The 16,660-nt window shown below is 33.2% G+C and overlaps 1 pseudogene; it reads right to left on the bottom strand.

Moving 5' to 3' along the window:
* Positions 1-8,448: 8,448 nt before the first annotated feature.
* On the bottom strand, positions 8,449-13,548 carry LOC133198600 (uncharacterized; annotated as a pseudogene).
* Between the last annotated feature and the right edge of the window lie 3,112 nt (positions 13,549-16,660).

The following is a 16,660-nucleotide window of genomic DNA, read 5'->3' as shown; positions in this document are numbered from 1 at the left end:
AGCACTGGTAAAAACTGAAATCTTAAAATTCACATATTTTTGATTGCCAGAGGTATAAATTAAAATTTATAGGGTCTTATACTCTTGTATTTACAGTGCAAATACATTGTACACTGTTCAGTTTGAATTCACAAATACATTGTAAGTGTGACTGCATCTAAATTATACTATTTGATATCATGACGTGCTGTGCTTATATTATGTTGCATGTTTGTACATGTATGCCAAAGGACAACATCATTGCATGTTTAAAAATGTGCAACTTTCATAATGTGTGTGTTTTTGTGTATGTTGGGGGGGGGGGGGGGGTTACACACAAGGCACTGCATTTCATAGTTTGTGACGGACAGTAATAATACAACTTATTGTACATGTTCACGGTTATTTTACATCGATGTAAAGAATAATATGTCTACATGTTAATACCTATGCACATACACACCTTAATGAACACAAAGGGACCTAGGGAGGTAGTGCGGATCGTCTCAGTTTTCCATGATTTCCCGAAATAACGTCATCATCTTCTCATCAAAAAGATAAACAAGGCCCAGGTCTCTTATTTTACCCCTATTCTCTTTAAAGATTGCCTGATTGTTGCATTTATCCACTGCATATCTCAGCTGCTGTCGCCACGTTTTTAGATGTAAACAACATTCCGTATCACCGAGTGCAAGCGCTTGGCTGACGCCGAATGCAGCCAAACACAATAAAAAGAGAATTATTTCGAAGACGTGTTGTTACTTTATAAGAGAAAATCACTAATGTTTATTTATTTAAACCTGAAAATACAGACATTCATTACAAATTCTCGCAATCATCATTAAATAGCTTTTTTGAGCTCTATTTCCTTATATGGATCTATCAAGGCGGAGCAACTGTCATGACGTCAAACCTCATTATGACCTCATTACCATATTATCTTCACGTGTAGCCTTAACTGTACTGCGTATTCGTCATTTTCACTTTGAAGCGATGGTCCCGCTAACCTAGTGGTTAACGTGTAATCTTTTCACACGGGCAACTCATTTTCGCTGTGTGATCGGTCGAAAGGTGATGCTTACACCTCAATGGCACCTGATCCCACTTTTGATGTTTTAGAGATAGGTGTTCGCTCTTCTCCCGATTTGTGTTGTTTTAATGGATTTTTGAGCTTGATTACTGTTCGTTATCTCCATACATATTCTTTTAAAGATCTTGTTAGCATTTAAGTTTCTCTGTATCTAGCATATATATAATTTTAACTAAAAGCAAACATTATTATATAAAGGACAGACAATCAGACGGCAGACCTCTAGTTGTCTGAAACGAGATGTAGCTAGTTTGTATCTTCTCTAAGACTTCTGTGTGTTTGATATATATGCTTATTAGTTGTACGTGTATTTATGTATTGTTTTTAAATTACAGAATAAAGACTTAAAAGAATGCATGTTGTTAAAATTAATTGCAAAATTGTAAACATTGATTTTTATTGATTTATTGTATTTTTATTTTCATTATTGTATATCTATAATCATTACATAATCTATCCAAACGAGGTAAATTTAAAATCCTCGATAAACAACTCAATGCATTGAAAACCAGAATATAAACGCTGTAAGCTATGTCAGTACAACTGATTTCAAGGAGTGTCTGAAAGCTGAAATCCATGTATTCAGGATGAAGCTTTTCAAAAAAACATTATTTCGGAAGGATGCTTTGAATGCTTTCGATTTTCATTACTGGAACTCTTCAAATTAGAGGCGCGTTTGGTCGTCTGACTATGACAACATGACATAGAGGATAATATAAAACATGCCGTTCTCAATCCAATTTCGATATTTAATGTATTTGTCACTCCCATCAGAGAGTAGAAGAACTAATAGGTATATGTGAGAGTACAAAAGCCCTGGATTTATCATCCATTGATAAAAATTACGACATCTCCGGGGCATGTACATTGTATTTCGAGATGGACCGTCAACACTTGTAAATAACTTCCTGTAATATATATAAATTGATATCGTTGTCGTTTGTACTTTTGGTGCATTTTAAGTCCACAACAATACAGTGTCTCATTTGCATGTTCATTTTTTCATTGATATTGTTTTACATGTAAATTGTTACGATTGTCTCAGAAATCCCGAGAGATTTGTGCATTGTCCGACTTTTTTCACAAAAGAGTGCACTAAGAACTATTGATAACTCTTCCATTGTGGAAATAGAAAGTTATTGGCAAAGCAAAGACTTTTAAAGCATCGGGTAGAAAAGTCGAACAAGACTTATCATACCGTAGGGGATTTATCTTTTATATATAAAAGTCTTATTTTCTTTTTTTGACTTCAACTTTTCTATTGTCAACTTCCCTTTCTTATGTAGCAATATACCCTTATCACCTACAGAAGGGGTTTCTCCCAATTGCTTCAATACACAAAAGCATGTTCTACGTACTATCATAGGTCATCTGAGTTTACTTCGGTGACCTATTACTGTTTTCGTCCGTCGTCGTGCGTTAACATTTTTTACTTCTTCTCTTGAAGCACCGAACCAATTTTGGCATATAGCATCTAAATGTGGGTAAAGGGGAGTAAAAATTGTGAAATTCATGGTCCCAGCCCCCTGGGGCCACAGGGGTGGGGCTAAAACCAACCATAAAAATTAATGCAATCTTTAAAAATCTTCTTTTCTCCTGGATATCAAGCAAACTAATGGCTTGATTGTTATGAACATTGGGCCCTCTACCAAAACTGTGAAATCCATGGCCCAGTGTCAGGGGTTCTGGTGCTGGGCTCTGTTAAATATACAGTGAAAATGCAACATTTCTTAAAAAGTTTTTTCTTCTGCTCCTGGGTATTAAGCAAAAAAACTAATAGCATAATTATGATGAGGGAGAGTACCTCTTCCAAAAATGTCAATTTCATGGCCCCTGGGTCAGGGGTTTTGGTGTTTGGGCGGGGCCCTAATGATTATACATATAGTGAAAATACATTATTTTTTTTAATCTTTTCTGTTCCTGGGTATTAAGCAAACAAACTAAATGCATAACTTTGATGAGGACGAGTACCTCTTCCAAAACTGAATTTCATGTTTCCTGGGTCAGGGGTTCTTGTGTTAGGGTGAGCTCAGATAATCCTATGGTGAAAATGCATTACTTCTTTGAAAATCTTCTCCTCTGTTCCTGGGGCCCGTTTCATCAAAAGTCTTACGCCCAGTCATAGCGCTACGCCGGCGTAAAGTCGGGAATAGCACAAAGATTTGCGTTTCATTATATAGCGTATCTTTACACCGGACTAAAGTTAGGCAAAAATTTTACGTCTACTCATGGGTAGTTCGGGCTTAAACACAAAATAAAGCGACTTTACCGATTTGAAAACGATTTAGCAATTCTTTAAGAAGAATTACGGTTCTAAGAAGTCTTCTTAAATACAAATGATGCATATTTTAATTTCACAAACTATGAAGATTTGGGGGAGCGGAAATTTGGGAGGAGGGGGTACACCCACTCGGGGAGGTAGCTGACATGCAGTATTTACATAACTTACTTTAATAAATTTCTTCATAACAGATTGCCTTATTAGGGATTCATTTTAACACCATCTCTTTTAAGTTTTGCCAATCCTGCATTTATACTCATTTGATTGATGTATTTTGAGTATGAGGGGATATTGTAAATCCACTACACTATATACATTTTGTGTCATTCACAGAAAAGAAACCTATTAAAAATTCTATTTTGAAAAAAAAGCTATTTTTCCCAACATTTCTTTTTTTTTGGAAAAAAGTAATTTTTTCCACAAAAGCAGTTGTCTTCTTTAGCTCTGCATGGTTAATATCTATATTTAAAAATACATTTTTTCTTAACTCATCGTAAAACCAAGTAGGCTTTTTAAAAATTTGTCGTGCTCGAAAACCCCATTTCTTATTTACTCCACGTCTACATGCATGGATCTAGAGGGGGGTCAGGGAGCAATTTTGTACAAATCTAGAGTAAAGTAAGTGAAAAATGAAAATGACCTTACTCATGCTAAAGAGTTAAGTTAGTACGTTGGTAGGAAGAACCAGATTTATGACGCAGCTATGTTCAGGCTGTCCGAAGGCTTAATATGCATTAGATATATACATGTTCTATTTTATTTTGAGGAGTGTTTTGATTTCAATTTGTAATCTATGTATACATACATAGTTAAGTTGTAAAGAGAGTTGAATAAGGTATTATAAAAAAGAATTTTTGTGCTGTCACATGACTGTGTTGATCACGTGATGGACACTTATAATTTTTTTTTAAATGTTGCTCAAAAATCGCATTGGCACAAGTGAAAAACAAAATTATTGTGAACGGCTTGTTGCATAAATCAATTAAACGTATTCCTGGGTGTATATAAAGTGCTGCGGGGCAAGTCTGAATTTAATTTCTTAAGAAAATATTTCACGAGAAATTCAGCTTACCCACCTACAAGAGGTCATTTTCCACTCTCCATCGCAACTGATACAAAATGAGAAAAATTACATACAATCCCCCAGCAAAATTCAGTTAGTGGACATAATTTGTAGTAGATTCACAGAGAATATCTTCAATTAATCCTTATTATTCACTTGTGCCAGTCTAAAATATATAAGATTTATGAATTCTAACTCTGTCTACGGACGTGTAAGGGGGAGCATTTCACATTTTTTTGTGATTGTCTGAAAACGTACATGTTAGACAAGAAAAAGGAATAACGATATTATACTACAAATATTCACCATCATAACAGCCTTAAAATAACAATCCAGACACGTGAATTAAACATCAACGTAAAAAAAATTCTACATGTGAAAGGAATGTAAAAGTTATGACACTTTCCCCGTCATGTCTGCTCAAATTTGCAGTGACTTGACGTCATAGCCATTATGACGTCATATCTAGGTAGTTCAGAGAAGTTACTACGGCTGGTACACTATGACATTCTTCGGGCAGCCTTATCATAGCCGCGGAAGTTTAGGAATTGAAGGGAAGGCCCGCCTTAAGATTTTCAGGTTTGGGAAAGAAAATTACGATTTTTAGCTTGTCAACAAGTTTCTCAGATGGAATTTTTTTTACTGTTGACTCTGCCCCCTCCCCCTCTCTTTTGAAAAAAAAAACCACGGACCCGCGCCTGCGTCAAGAAAAAGTTGTTTACATTCAAAAGACGAAAAGAGTCCAGTTGATTACGTGAATATACTTGAAAGTCATTTTTTCCCTGATATTGAATACTTAGAGAGGATTTTACCCAAGGGACTAGGGACAACAAAGTCACTCGGTAGATTCTGAGAATCAGCTGTCAGAGAAACTTTACTCGGAAATGACTGTAATTTTACAATTATTACGCCCATGTATGACAATATATTAATGTTTACACAATGAATGATAAATTTCTGAAATTTTCTAAATGAATATCAATGGTACTTGCCTTTCTTTATCGGAAAAAAATAAAAAGAATCCGCATTTAAGAAAAATAAATACTACAATTTTATGAACAAACGGAATGGCGTACATGTACACGGTAATGTCTTAGAAGAAATAAAAAATGCATATGATGCATATTTTGTATTATTTTATCGATTCTTGATAATTTAGTAGACTAGTCCATCATATGTCCAGTTACATATACTCACAAGTATATACAATTTTAACAGATCCTCTCTCTCTCTCTCTCTCTCTCTCTCTCTCTCTCTGTGTATCAAAATCGAAGGGGTGAGGCGTGGGGGGGGGGGGGGGTAGGGGAGGGGGAGTTTATACATGTATTCCAAAATAAATACATTTACAAACTATTTCTTTTCTAAGACCTTTAATTTTGGAGTTTAATCCCACATGGTATGTTGTAAGTAGTAAATATTTTAAAATAAGTAAGATGCATGTTTTCTACAAGGTCCCTAAACATTCATGTAATTTTTCATTTAAGTTAATGCATATGTGACTGTATTGTGTACAATGTAATGTATGTAGAATAACACTGTATGTTACATTGTACGCAATACGTATGTTTATGTTTTTTGCACATGTGCAATGCAGCGTTGTAAAGTACTTAGTCCTGAGACTAAGCGTATTGTTTACGACTAGTCTTACGCTACTTCGTGAAACGCAAATTACACAGGAGTATAAATTTTGGCGTAAGCCCCGGAAGTATACCCAAATTAGGTCTTAAATTTAAGCTAACAAATTACATGCAATAATGTATATGTCTATATCTAATTATAAGTAAAGGTGCATTTTCTCTGCTCCTGGGTATCTAGGAGGCAAATAGAGTACAAAATTGTAATAAGTAAAGCAAATAGGAGTAACTTCCCTTCTCTAAATTATGTTAATCAACAAACCCTTGTATATAACAGGTTATTTGATTGAATGAAAATACAAGAATGCTATATATTTAGAAAGAATGTTTTGTTTAAAATGAGAAAAGCATGTGGAAAGTCGGATTCTTGACTGGAAAGCAATATTAAAGATTAAAAAAGATTCTTTATGTGTTAAAAAAAGTGCCTAGTGTGTTCAGTATATGTTTACTTCGATGTCCTGTTTAAAGCAAAATGAGGTGCATTTTTGAGCATTTTAAAACGTGCTGTTATGATAAATCTTTATACACGTAATTTAAAACAATTGTGATAAATAAGACTAAAACAAAGTATTTTTTTCAGAAGAAACAATGGAATATATAGTATTATATAAGAAATCGATATTGTGCAGGATGGTCATAATGTCAGTTTGCTTTAAGGATGGATTCTTTTCATATTTTATATATTCAGAAAATAATGAAATTAAGCATGGAAACATTTTAAAATATGCACATTAAAATGACAAGAAAAAAGTATGGGGTCATCATCCTTGATTTTGCTTGAAGGTCATCTGAAAAGTCAATGCTAAAAATAGATTTTTCCCCCCTGTAGAATTAAAAAAAATCAATATGGTATTTTAAAATTGATGTTTTAGAAAATAAAAAAATGATTAGATATGACAAAGCAATTAAAGTCTTAAGTTCTATGTTAAAGCAATGTACTAAAGTAAAAAAATAACAAACTTTTGATCACAAATCACACAAAATATTTATTTCGAATTTCCTCTGTACTCTTTATAAAATGATATTTTAGTCTTTGACAATCTTCCTTTTTCATTGATTTTTTTAACTAAAATCATATATTTAGAATTTTTTTTTACATCCATAAGAAAGATAGATATTGAATGAATCATTTACAGCACAGAAATGAAGGGGTATTCATACTTATTAAATTGCCAGGTTAGCTCGAATTTCCTCATTTTAAAAATTTTCATTAAAATTTTCATTGAACAAAGAAAATGCTGTCAATATATCCTAAAGGCTAATAATTTAAAAGACAGGACAAGCAGTTGAATAATACAGTCTTTCTGAAATATGATATGATGAATTATCGTTGAAATTATTGCCATGTTTCCAATAAACTTTATAATTTCAATCCGAATTTCCTCTGTTATAAAATATAATGGTTTCGTTAGTTACAAAAAAAAGTAAAAAAAAAATTCTAAATCGAAAGGTGTTATTGCAAAATAAGACCAAAACTTTATGCTATAGTATGGAATCTTTATATGTATTGTACATGAACTAATATGACATGCATGTATATACCAGAGAAGTATAATCTCTGTATATAGAAATACAAATATTTTTTGGCACAAACACAATTACAATAATTGGCAAAGGCACAACATATAAGAATCAGCAATTGCTCATACATTTATACATTTTAAAGATATAATGCAAGATAACAAAACTTTGATACTGTTTGAAGGACACTTCAATAATATGTAAACTCATTGATATAAAATTTACCATTTGATTTTAAAAATAAGGACATTAGATTTTTCAACAAAAACCTGTAATTTCCAATTAGAACAAAATGTTTTGAGAATGTTCAAAGAATTCTTGACCCAGTCTTACTTTCAGATAATAAAACAATATCATCAGCATATAATAAACAATTTATAGAGATTTCACCAATTTGAACAGGATCACAATTGCCAATCAACAATACCATAAGTAAAAATGTTGAAGAAAGATGAGCTTAAGATATCGCCTTGCTTAACACCACATTCAGATGTAAATGCTCTACTGAGACAATTAGCAAACTGTGTCTTGGTTTTCGTATTCACACACATATTGGTGTGTATATTGGATTTCAGAAGTTAATAATAAAGTCCAACCCTCCATATAGTGTCAAATGCTTTATGGAGATCGATAATAGCTGCATAAGCCTTTTGCTTTTTGTTTTTATAATACTGTGATATAGTCTTAATTGTAAAAATATGACCTGATGTTCTGCTTTTTTCTTTGAAACCAATTTGATTTTCACTAATTAGTGATGCATCCTTGATAAAATTTAGCAACCTGAAATGAATAATCCTATTAAAAAGTTTGATGTGATGGAAATACCTCTGTAATTACAAGGATCGAGTTTATTACCAAATTTATGCAAAAGTACCAGAATACTATAGGACACCAATTCAAAAATGTACATTGAAATCAAATGTTCATGTCCACAAGTGAAGCCATGAATGATAAGGTTTTACATTAATTGCAGATGGGACACTGAAATTTTAGCTTTCACATTTTGATGCAAAATATCTGTTTAAAGATGAACATATTTTCAAAGATCTTGTAACACGTGGACCTTTTCTCACAATTTCAGAAAGGAGATGGTATATTCCATCTTTACAGTCTCTGTTATATGCAAGTTGTAAAAATTTAAAACAAAGTCCACTCCCTGCAATCCTGTTTGCAATGTGTCTACTGACTATCTTCTCTGAAATCAAATGCTCTAATGAAGGTAAATTCTTACGCACTTCAGAACTGTAAAAGTAGCTATCAACTGCATTAGAAAATGTGAACGAAGAAGACAAATACTTTGGATCATCTAAATCCACACCTACAGATGTAACTAGTTTTTGTAATGCTAAAACATCCTCTAGTGCATCATGGGCCTTATACGTTTCACAAATATAATGCTTGTACAAATTTTGTAAGGAAAATGAACCCACATTGGGATCAACAACTTTGAACAGCTGTTTGTAACACAGTTACCAATTTCCTGTGTTTTACAACAATTCTGCAGGGAATTTATAAAAATATGGCAGTCAAAGGACTTTACATTATGTCCAACTAAGACAACTTTTGACTGGAATTTTGTGAAAAAATTCAGTAGTGCATCAACAGCAGCCACCAAAGGAACAGCATTCACTTCCTCATCACCATGAAACATTTTCCCATCCAAAACTCTTAATCCAGTAATTTCTGAAGCCTTGTCTGTGATTGGGATCTTTGGTAAAATGTACTGGGAAAATGTGTCCGACCCACATACAGCAGCAATTTGAGTGATGTGTGAGCTTCTGGCTGAAAGGTTAAACATAGGTTATCAGTGAGAGGGTTTCTCCATAAGGTTCATTATAATCACCTATAGATTCACCATTGTCATATTAAATCAAATACACCATAGAATAGATAATATCATTTTACAGGTAAATTTATCAGCAATCCATGTTCTTTTAATTGATAATTTTTAATGTACATGTAGTAGGTTATCCAGGTACTGTATATTCTCGCCTTATATAAGTCAGATTTTGGGGAGTTAATTTTTTAACCAAAAGTCTAGGTCCGACTTATAGGCAAGTCTTAGAAAATTTGGAATTCTGTTGGAAGAGGAAATAAAGTAATATTGTAACAACTCCAACGATAATTGTTTGTAAAGATCAGACTTCATCTAATGCAGGTAATGAAGATCAAATGTTACCATATGCACATAAGACAAGTATGATTATGACAAGGATTTTACACAGGGAAGATTATTTAATTAGAACTTTTGTTGAAAAATTTGGTTCAAGCTCATTGGATACCCACTACCAACATGCACGCTGTGAAGTTTGATAGCAAGAATGGGCCAAGGGGTGACAAAATATGCTCCTGACAAGTGATAATGGATGGACAGATGGACAGCTAAACTGATCACTATAAGGCACCTGCTGAGCAGAACCCTAAAGAGACAGCTGATATAAATCAAAATGATTGCGTATGCATTTGTGTGTGAGAATGTTTCATTAGAGTACTAACCTAGTCCTGTTGATTCAAGGTCAAAGTAAACTTGTGGATAATCACCCAAATTTTCAACTGGCTGGAAGGATGCTTTACTTATAGGTGGTGGTATTTCACAGACATCAATACTGGTCATGGCTATTCCAGAGCAATAAGTTGACCCTTCTCTTATATCCTTTGCTGCTGTCATTTGCTTTCTAAGAAGCAGAAAAGTATTTAATGTATTAAACAAGAAGTCTGTGAGCCAATGCTCACTAATAATACCCCCGCTCTGATGTGAATACACAAGTTCGGTTATGGACAAACACAGTGATAATCAGGAAATTGACATCGGATTTGTAAAAACTGAATCCCACCATATGGCATGCCTAAACAAAGATTGTGCTAAAATTTCAAGCACCTGCGATGAGTAGTTGCTGAGAAAACTATGACAAAAATTTTTTATGTATGGTACGGACAGACGCACAGATAAACAGGAAGTTGACATCAGATTCGTACAAAAATGAATCCCACCATATGGCATGCCTAAAAAAAGATTGTGCTAAAATTTCAAGCATCTGCAATGAGTAGTTGCTGAGAAAACTGCGACCAAAATTTGTTACGGACAGACAGACAGACGGACAGCTAGACAGACAGACACACAAGGGTAAAACAGTATACCCCCCTTCCTTCGGAGCGGGGGTATAAAAATGCATTCTGTTACAAAATACTATAGACTCACTGTCAAAAGGTTGGTTTGGCATGCATCCGCAATTTTCATTCTAGAAAAAAATCTAATGCAATTATGTAACCAAACTGGATATATGATAATTAAAATGGTACAGAATTTCATTTCAAACCTCTCTGCTTTTAGGTGCAGTCTTCTCCTTTTCGCTTCTTTGGTTATAGACAGGGCTTTTTTTCGTCTCCTTATTCTGTCCTTTAGAACAGCCAACCTCCTTGTATAGGCGCCAGGAGAAACACCAATCTTCTTGTTGACCTATTGAGAATAACAAAGACGTTCAATTCATTGTAAACATTCTAATATATACCTCAGGAAGAATTAAAAGTAATCAAAACTGATAAAAAAATGCCTAAACTAAATATTGCTTACTTGCATCAGATAGCCTTGACCAATATTTTTTTGTGCCACACTTACAGCTACTCTGTAGGTTATGGTTCTGCTAAAGAGACGATTCTTTGGAGCCTTGGATGCTACAGTTTTATTAAAACTTTCGTTTGATTGCGTACTGCCAAGGTTGGCTAATTTCTGTGAATGCTTCTTTAACTTGTTAAAGATTCCTTCCAGGTCTTGCTGAAGAGCTTTACTCTCCAATGGTCGACCGAATGGGAGTGATGTAAATTTTTTAGTTGGATCTCTTTTATGGTGACACCAAACTTTATCACATTCTTTGTGGTCATCAAAGGGATGAGAGGATAGTGCTGTCAATCCCTTTTCAATTGCGCTTGGGCAGCCCTGGTTCTGTGAAACCATGTAATTGAAACACTTCTGGATGTACTTGATAACTTTTGTAGACAGGTTTTTATGTGTTTTCTGAAGATTGTACAGGGAGTTTACAATGTTCTTTTTCACATGGTTCTTGTCAGACTGTTTCCTAATGTTTGCATCTAATTCACTGTTGATACGAGTTATTGCAGTAGTATCATCATCCCCTATCACCGCCTCCATCCTTACTCCTTTACTTAGTGTCTTTCCTACCATCTCTACAACCATATCTGGCTCCATGGACTTTGAGCTTCCTATAATTACAATTTATGATAAGTATTTAAAACAGAATTTTTTTCTTAACAAGTATTATCTCTTCTCCCTCAGACTTTAAAAAAAGATTTCATAAAGTATTTTACATTGACTTGACGCTCAGGTATACATGCAAATATTTACATAAAACGTGTTGTTGAAGTTCCCTAGGTGACATTACCTGTCCAATTTCTTGTGCAATCATGTGGCGCAGGAGTTTTTTTTTTCCTTTCTGCATTCTCGCAAATCTTGCATGATTTATTGCGAACACTGTAGTCAATGACTTTTCCTGTACAAACACCCATCATTGAGCAATGGCCTAAACATGAATTTTGATGAAAATCAATATTCTTAGATTTTGGATATAATGAACAGTTGCATTTCATTAAAATAGAGTTCACTTGACTGGGTATTACTTTATAAGCTATTATAAGCTATAAAGCTACTACTAATCATATACAGAGGTACATGTATCAAAAATACTGTCAAATAAATATCATATTTCCATTATCAAATATGTTAAGAAATAAAACTTAATTATTAATATATGATGTAAAGCAGTATCATATAATTATAAATAATTCTGAATACTATATAAAAGATGCATATGCTTTAGCCAATAGTAATGTTTTTCTGGTGATTATCAGATATTAATCCCAAAGACTCCATATACCTGTGAGGCTATCATATGAGCGGCCACTTCCACGCTTTTGCCAGCTCCCGTCCACACTGACACTTATACTGGATGACTGCTTATTTCTGTGGGAAGACATATAATGGATAAATAAACATTTCTTTAAAATAAAAAAATCATTCTATTACACAAACAGCTATATCATTTGATGTTTTTGTAAAATATATCTCTGTTTAATGCTCAATCATGCTAATGCAGTTTAGAAAAAAAGCTTGGAAAAAAATTCTTTTGTTATCTTATGGATCAAAGTGCTATGATTAAACCACATGTAATACTTTTAATCAAAATTGTGAAAAATTTACATGTCTGTTGCTAAAACTTCTTCTTCTAGAGCTTCTTGGATAGATAAAGAAGCAACACTTTCTGTTGCTTTCCCAATCTCTTCCTGTCTACTACTGAGCAGTGTTCTGCTGATGGGTGGCATGTTTAGCTCAGCCAGTATTCCACTTATCTGGTCGAAACCTATCCCAGTGTGTTGGACAGCTGAACATGAAAAAAAGATAATAAAATGCATACCGTTAACTTGTCGATTAATTAGTACATGCATGGATCTAGAGAGGGGGGGGGGGGTCCAGACCCCCCCCCCTCTTCGAATTTGCAAAGTTATTAAATTTATATACTACTAGTAAACCAAGTAAAAAGTGAACTTGGACCCCCCCCCCCTTCCTCAAAAATGCACATCTGTGTTAATTGGGTATGAAAAGTCATAGGTATGAAGTATTAGAAGTGAACGACTACCACCACCACCCCCCCCCCCCCCAGGAACCAGGAAATAGGTTTTTCACGTTTGGGCGAGTTGTCTAGGGTGGAAATTCCTTAATCCACGCCTGTAGTAGAATTTGCATAATTTCACGTATCAAATTCTAAGTTTAATATCTTTTTTTGAAATGACCATCATCTTTTATAATGGATCAAATATTGAATACACTGACCTAGTTCTAATTTGGTATTAGCGTCCCAAATTTTATTATGCCTTTTTCCTGTTGGTACATTGTTTAACATATTGCATGCAGAATTCAAAAATGGAATTTTTAGCATAGCTGAAAAACCAAAGTTTATGATTCCTTGGCAGTGGGAAAGTTGAAGTGGTTGGCTGCATTTCTTGCAGGCAGATAAACCATCAGCCAGTACCCCTAGCTCGATCACACGACGGCCACATATCCAGTCCCTCTCAAGACGAGGGGAATCTATTACCTTAAATGGAAAAAAAAAATCAATGTTCTTTAATAGATTTCTTTCTGCAAGAAATCTTATCTAAGTTTAAAGTTACAGTTTGATTCATATTGTATTTTGTCTATGTTTGATTTTTAATTCAGTATTGCTTTCATATTTACATGTAAATAATCAAATATTTTTAAAATATTTTAATATACAAATGTTAATGAAACGATACAATAATGTATAATTATATAATATAATTTTTTAACCTGACTCATGACATCCATGTACAGAATACTGCAGGTTTAAATTTTCTAAATTCATGTTTACTTATATCTTTAAGAATAAACTTCTTTTGTAAATAAGAAAAAGAGACACCTGTACACACATAAAAAAGAAATATTGATTTGGAATTCATGTAGTTAAATTTATTTTAATTAGAAATATTTTTTTAATAACTTAAACTAATTCAATAAGAAAGTTCTTAATTTTCTGATGAAAGTTAATTACAAGATATTTCCCCTTCTTTTTTTTTAAAGAGCTCATGCAGGGATTTGTGACACAAGCCTCACCTAGCTGTTAAATATAGAATTCATAAAGAATTTAAGAGCCATTCTCTGTAATGACTTTTACTTTTATATAGGAGCTGTGGCACGCATAGTCTCAGAATTTCTCCAAACTCTCTATGATAAAAGTCTTTGATAAGGTAAACTCAAATCAGGCAAAAATTGGTTGCTACGTGTCATGGTTACCATAGCAACATGTCCTAAAGTTTGAAAAATGGCATATTTCAACATGTTCAGAGTCCCCCAGTTAATGTTTGCAGCAAAGCAAACAAATGGCAATGACTGTTTCTGAAAGTTGAAGGCCTGATGTCTTAAATGCATGACAAACATGTTTGGTAAATCAACAATTACATACGTTACTATGGAAACAAAGTATTCAAAAGTAATAATTTTGTTCATTTAATTTTATAAAGTCATACACTTAAGAATAAAAACAATTATAGATTGAAATGCAAGCATATAATAGACAAGAGATCCTTGAAACATATACCAAGGACGAAATATGATATTTCTTATGGGTTGGCACTGGTTGCCATGGTTTTAATACCACAAAGGGATTTTAAATTTACTCTCTTAGTGTTTTAATCTTATCCTATCTTTTTAAAAAGCATATTTCTATATAACTGGAGATCAATTTTTAAAGGCGTTGGTGTGACCCTAATTTTCACATTTCAAAAAATTCAAATTCAGTTCTTTAAATAGAGCGTTGCTATGGAAATTAGACGAAAAATATATGCATAAAAATCTGAAACATATTCTGTTTCCTTGGATACCTACCCTTGTATGTAGATTCCCAAAACTTTTATTATTGATATATATGAACAACTAACCTGACTTTCAATTTTGACTACCACCCAATCTCTAACTGGATGCAAAAAGCTGGCACATAGGGTTTAACACTGATATAAAATTAACAAAATCGAACATTTTCCCTTCTTGGTAACCATAGCAACAGTGTTGTATTTTTCAACAAACTTTATCAATATATGATATTCAACTTTAGTTCTACCAGATAAATACCATTCAAGGTGAATCAAATGATATGTTTCTTGATTAAAAGGTAAGTAAATTCCTAAAGCAGCAAAAAAATATCTCTTTAAATAACTGGTACATTGTTTCCATGGTTACACTGCAAAATAACAATTAATCCCAATTTTTCTTATGTTGTCGGTGTTGCAAGGTCCTAAGGATGTATATGTGCCAGTCATGAATTTTATTGTTTTTCCTCAAGATAGTAGCATTAACCCAATCTTAAGAACAGATTTTGCATGGTTACACTGTGTTACCATGGCAACCATGAAGGTTATTTTTAGAATAATATTGCCAATACCTAATTACATAAGGTCAAATATTTTTGTTGTTTTTCTTTGGTTGTTGATCGAGTTTGATCATGTAACATCTATAATTAGTGAATATTGAGCGTTTTTTAGCATTTTTCACCATCTAAAATGTATTCCAAATGTACCCATGGTTACCACTTACTTAGAGATAAATTCTTAATAGTTTCTTTACAGCATAAATGGCAACAAGGTGTCATGTTTTTGTGACAATAGTTTGTTTGTTTTTCTTAGTCTTTATTAAGGCTTAATAAAGATTCAAAGAAGCTGAAAATCTAAATTTTTCAACTTTTCTGGCTGTTACCATGGCAACCAAGACACATAGCAACGAAATTTTATTTGATATATGTTTCTGGTGTCAAGTTGTAATTATGGACAAAGTTTCATCAAAATCGGTGACCATGCGTGGCAAAGAAGTTTAAGTGGTTACAGAGAATCGCTATTAATTAAATCTTTGATACCAGTAATCTCCTCATTCAAAATTAATAAATAAATAAAAATAAAATTTATTACTTTAAATAAGACTTTGAAGTTTAGAATTCAATACAAGTATTGTATGACTTTTTTTCAAAAATATATTTGTCCTCCGTATGGGCCGCCATAAATTTAAACGACCTAGTTTTTAATTGAGTGTAAACAGTTGTAACAATTATTGGAAAAGATGTTCTCTTATCATTTTCAAAGGCATAATTTTGGATAAACATTTTGTATTTACGAAATAAACTGAAAATATACGTTATAAAATGAAAGCTATTAAAATTAAATAAAAAAAAAATGTAACGATTTTTATCGTCTGCATGTGTAATGACGATCTGCGACAATGCATATAATATCTAGCTATGAACAGATGAATATATATGCTAATGCTGAAGTTTGCAATGTGTATGTTATGAAACTACTGTACATTTTATGCGTAAACATGCTATTTTTTCTAAAATATACGTCAGTCTCAAAGGACTGGGAACCTACATTTTCGCTATAAACAATCTCCATTGCCTCTTCTGGAACGTCTTCAACATGTTCAACACAACCCTCTGGGTCTGACTCACTCCGATTGTTGGATGTTGTTTTTAGTGAATAGTTATGACAAACGTCAATTTTGATGTTTTCCCACCTCTGTC

The sequence above is a fragment of the Saccostrea echinata genome, unplaced genomic scaffold (assembly GCF_033153115.1).
Source record: "Saccostrea echinata isolate AGI-Se365-2 ecotype Australia unplaced genomic scaffold, CSIRO_AGI_Sech_v1 ptg000033l, whole genome shotgun sequence".
Classification (NCBI taxonomy): domain Eukaryota; kingdom Metazoa; phylum Mollusca; class Bivalvia; order Ostreida; family Ostreidae; genus Saccostrea; species Saccostrea echinata.
Note: the sequence above shows the minus strand (reverse complement) of the source record. Positions and strands in the feature narration are given on the sequence as shown.